The sequence below is a fragment of the Schistocerca piceifrons genome, unplaced genomic scaffold, assembly GCF_021461385.2.
Source record: "Schistocerca piceifrons isolate TAMUIC-IGC-003096 unplaced genomic scaffold, iqSchPice1.1 HiC_scaffold_1246, whole genome shotgun sequence".
Taxonomy (NCBI): Eukaryota; Metazoa; Arthropoda; class Insecta; order Orthoptera; family Acrididae; genus Schistocerca; species Schistocerca piceifrons.
The window spans coordinates 17,501-22,500 of record NW_025727066.1 but is presented as its reverse complement, the minus strand read 5'-3'; the positions used below and the strand labels follow the sequence as shown (position 1 = coordinate 22,500).

The window sequence follows — 5,000 nt, the reverse complement described above, 5'->3', positions numbered from 1 at the left end:
ACCTCCTCCAACGACGATACCGCCATCTATGCGACGCCAAGCCGATTAAGACAGCGATGGCGCCACAGTGCCCGCCTTTCGACGCCACCCACAAAGCCTGCAGCCTCTGTCGACCATAGCACCCAATCTCCAGTGGCTCTGCCGCACGAAGCCGTGGACCGGCAATGACTCCACCCGCACCCGTTCGTGCACCACCCCAACCGCCACACGCGCACCTCCAGCGGATGAACGGCGGAAGTTTCCCGCACTCGTAAAGTGCAATCCACCCCTATAACTTGCGTTTCATGAAGAGTTATTTCCAATATGCGACATTCCCGCTGTCCCTATACATGAGCCGCGACCTGTACCACTTACGAGCGAGAGACGCGATCGCGTTGCTCACTGTACGGCGTCCGATACCGAGCCATCAGCATGTCGGTCCCCATGCGCGTTGCACTCGCACTCGCAGTCGCAAAAACGTGGGGCAAATATATTACGCGGAAGAGCTATAACAGACCGAGCCCCACTGCATGGGGGGAGTCTTTGTCACTAATGTACACAGATGGAACATTTTGGACTGGAACCAGATTACCCGTACACACGGCGCTGATTAGTAATCAATGCAGAGCCATCAAACTACAGCAAATATACACAACTGTCCGTATACATGCTGAAAGAGTCTGCCCACAATGGGAACCACACGTCAGCCAGACACTCTGATCACGCACCACTCTCTGCTTCTAACAGGCGCACATACAATATGTAAGCACCAGCATGGAACAACATCCAGTGCATCTTCTCCGCCACATTACACAATCCACACTATCACAACCAGACCAGGAGGACCATGCGGAAAATACAATATCCCAGCCTTTCGACATCCACCATTGCGCAGACCAGGCACCAACACCCACACATGTCCTATACAACGGTGCACCCAACATCACAATAGTACCTCCTGTCACAGCGCACAAACAATGACATGAGTCAAAGACACAGGTCTCACACAAGCATAGAATTGGAGCGCCGCCTCTAATAAGCCAAAGGTGCATCCTGACGTGACAAATCTGATCATGTCACAAGCATTCACTTACTATAATCACTATCAACGAACCTGCCGCCCCCGCCCCCCCCCCCCTACACCTTTCCTTACAACAACGTGTAACCTAACCTAACCTAACCTAACCTATGTTGTACCTTAACCTAACCTATGTTGTACCTTAACCTAACCTATGTTGTACCTTAACCTAACCTATGTTGTACCTTAACCTAACCTATGTTGTACCTTAACCTAACCTATGTTGTACCTTAACCTAACCTATGTTGTACCTTAACCTAACCTATGTTGTACCTTAACCTAACCTATGTTGTACCTTAACCTAACCTATGTTGTACCTTAACCTAACCTATGTTGTACCTTAACCTAACCTATGTTGTACCTTAACCTAACCTATGTTGTACCTTAACCTAACCCATGTTGTACCTTAACCTAACCCATGTTGTACCTTAACCTAACCCATGTTGTACCTTAACCTAACCCATGTTGTACCTTAACCTAACCCATGTTGTACCTTAACCTAACCCATGTTGTACCTTAACCTAACCCATGTTGTACCTTAACCTAACCCATGTTGTACCTTAACCTAACCCATGTTGTACCTTAACCTAACCCATGTTGTACCTTAACCTAACCCATGTTGTGCCTTAACCTAACCCATGTTGTGCCTTAACCTAACCCATGTTGTGCCTTAACCTAACCCATGTTGTGCCTTAACCTAACCCATGTTGTGCCTTAACCTAACCCATGTTGTGCCTTAACCTAACCCACGTTGTGCCTTAACCTAACCCACGTTGTGCCTTAACCTAACCCATGTTGTGCCTTAACCTAACCCATGTTGTGCCTTAACCTAACCCATGTTGTGCCTTAACCTAACCCATGTTGTGCCTTAACCTAACCCATGTTGTGCCTTAACCTAACCCATGTTGTGCCTTAACCTAACCCATGTTGTGCCTTAACCTAACCCACGTTGTGCCTTAACCTAACCCACGTTGTGCCTTAACCTAACCCACGTTGTGCCTTAACCTAACCCATGTTGTGCCTTAACCTAACCCATGTTGTGCCTTAACCTAACCCATGTTGTGCCTTAACCTAACCCATGTTGTGCCTTAACCTAACCCACGTTGTGCCTTAACCTAACCCACGTTGTGCCTTAACCTAACCCACGTTGTGCCTTAACCTAACCCACGTTGTGCCTTAACCTAACCCACGTTGTCCCCTAAAGTAACCCACGTTGTCCCCTAACGTAACCCACGTTGTCCCCTAACGTAACCCATGTTGTCGCCTAAACCTGCTCTGTAATTGTTATACGACTCGTTCAATTAGTGTAGTGTTGCCCACCCGCAACCCTCGCAATATAGTTCGCTACTCGCACTGCCCGCTCCCCTGTGTATCGCTTCATGTTAAACACCTTGCAAGTCTTGCTGACTTTCCACATGCTCCTGCTGTACACTGTAATGTGGATGGCAGCAGGACGTACATGCCGCCCCTCCCCACGTCCCCACCTTGCCCCCCTGCCTTCGCAAGCTGGTTGGTGAGAAGTTTGCATGTTCAATGCCCTTCGCATGCGACGTACTCAGGCTACGTTGTGGTGCGGCCTGTGTCAACCGTCCGCTAATGTCGTACGCGTAAACCACAATCTGTACTGCACATTCGTCCTTATGTACCGAATGATACATCGTGGCACATGTGTGACCGTACAACGACTGCGCCCAAAAACGGCGGACCATACAGTGCAAATATTGTGCACGCAGCTACGTGTCGTCTCCCTATGAGAGCTGGATTGCAGTGTGGTACGCCATAGAGACGTGTGGGAGGAACGGACGCCGTGGATGGCGATCAGCATGAGCTGTCTGTTGATGTATTCGGACCTAGTCGTCTCTCCTCACACACCGTGATGGCATGGTGCACCGCGTTCCATATCTGCGACATGCTACAGAGGCCGGTTGACAGTCGTTCGAGCAATGGACATCGCATACGTACGGGGGCCACCTTCCACGTATTGTCTAGGCGTGCACATTTTGTTGCGTGTATGTGGGCAGACGTAGTGTGGCGTGACACCTGACACAGGCATGCAATAATCGTTGAAGTTGCAAATGGCGATGGACGCCTGCGTTTTCTGGTGAAGTTACGCAAATGAACAAATGGTAACCTGTTGTGGTGCGGTTGTTCTCGCTAGGGGTGAATCGGTGATGGCGACGATAGGTTGAGGTACGAACCGGTTGTTCCAGCGATACCCACCATGCCGACGAAACTGAACGGCATCTGGGTGTGAAGCGATACGCGGCGGTGGCTGGGTGGGACCGTCCCCGGCCGGTGAGGGGGCGCCTCCCGGCGTGCTGGCCGCGCGGTGCGTGGGCGCACGCGCTACAGCCGGCTGGTGGGGGCGGCCAGTGGCAGGCGCGCCGGCCGACGGACGCGGCAGGCGTCGCAGCTGCGCGCCGGCGCACCCTGCGCGCGGCGCCGTGCGGCCAAAGTAGGTCCTCGCGGGCCCGGTGCGAAGCGCGGTGGACATCTTCAGTGTGCTGGTCCGATTGAGGACTGTGTGCGTTGAGGATGCGCCGCCGCCCGGCGCTCGGCGCCGCGACGCCGTCTGCTGCTCGGTCGCCCCAGCGGTTCTCGCTGGTGGTTTGTATCGCAGCTGTGCGGATGTGTTGGCGCGTGCGCTGTGCTGGGAGAGTTCGCTTCGGCACCCAAGTGGGGCTTTTGTCCTTCTGTGGCGCTGGCGTTGGAGCTGCCGGTCACCGTAGGTGGCGCGTGTTGTCTCCCGCCGGCAATGCCACGACAGCACGCTCCCGGGCCTCTGTCGGCAGCGGCAAGCTCAGTTGGGAGCACGGGTGGTCGCACCGAAAGCGTCTACTCGCCTAACTCCGGGCGATTGCGCCTCTCTCGAACCCGACCAAGTACTTGGGACGGCGCTGCGCGCCGCCGGGACCTGAGAGGGTTTCGAGGTGTATTGTGCAGGGGAGCTCAGCCTCCTCCTGTTTGCAGAATGATTGAGCGGACGCTTGCGTGTTCGCGCGGGCCCCCGGGACACACTCCCGGGCGGCCGGCTGCTCAGCTCTAGTTGACGCAGCTCCCTGGTTGATCCTGCCAGTAGTCATATGCTTGTCTCAAAGATTAAGCCATGCATGTCTCAGTACAAGCCGCATTAAGGTGAAACCGCGAATGGCTCATTAAATCAGTTATGGTTCCTTAGATCGTACCCACGTTACTTGGATAACTGTGGTAATTCTAGAGCTAATACATGCAAACAGAGTCCCGACCAGAGATGGAAGGGACGCTTTTATTAGATCAAAACCAATCGGTCGGCTCGTCCGGTCCGTTTGCCTTGGTGACTCTGAATAACTTTGGGCTGATCGCACGGTCCTCGTACCGGCGACGCATCTTTCAAATGTCTGCCTTATCAACTGTCGATGGTAGGTTCTGCGCCTACCATGGTTGTAACGGGTAACGGGGAATCAGGGTTCGATTCCGGAGAGGGAGCCTGAGAAACGGCTACCACATCCAAGGAAGGCAGCAGGCGCGCAAATTACCCACTCCCGGCACGGGGAGGTAGTGACGAAAAATAACGATACGGGACTCATCCGAGGCCCCGTAATCGGAATGAGTACACTTTAAATCCTTTAACGAGTATCTATTGGAGGGCAAGTCTGGTGCCAGCAGCCGCGGTAATTCCAGCTCCAATAGCGTATATTAAAGTTGTTGCGGTTAAAAAGCTCGTAGTTGGATTTGTGTCCCACGCTGTTGGTTCACCGCCCGTCGGTGTTTAACTGGCATGTATCGTGGGACGTCCTGCCGGTGGGGCGAGCCGAAGGCGTGCGACCGCCTCGTGCGTGCTCGTGCGTCCCGAGGCGGACCCCGTTGAAATCCTACCAGGGTGCTCTTTATTGAGTGTCTCGGTGGGCCGGCACGTTTACTTTGAACAAATTAGAGTGCTTAAAGCAGGCAAGCCCGCCTGAAT

The 5,000-nt window shown here is 53.5% G+C and overlaps 1 non-coding gene across 1 annotated transcript in view; it reads left to right on the top strand.

The window, feature by feature from the left end:
- The first annotated feature begins 4,113 nt into the window (after window positions 1–4,113).
- Window positions 4,114–5,000, top strand: part of LOC124730651 — a 1,909-nt gene continuing 1,022 nt past the window's right edge. The window contains exon 1 of the ribosomal RNA XR_007008038.1: window positions 4,114–5,000. This exon is cut by the window's right edge and continues 1,022 nt beyond it. This is a non-coding gene — a ribosomal RNA (small subunit ribosomal RNA).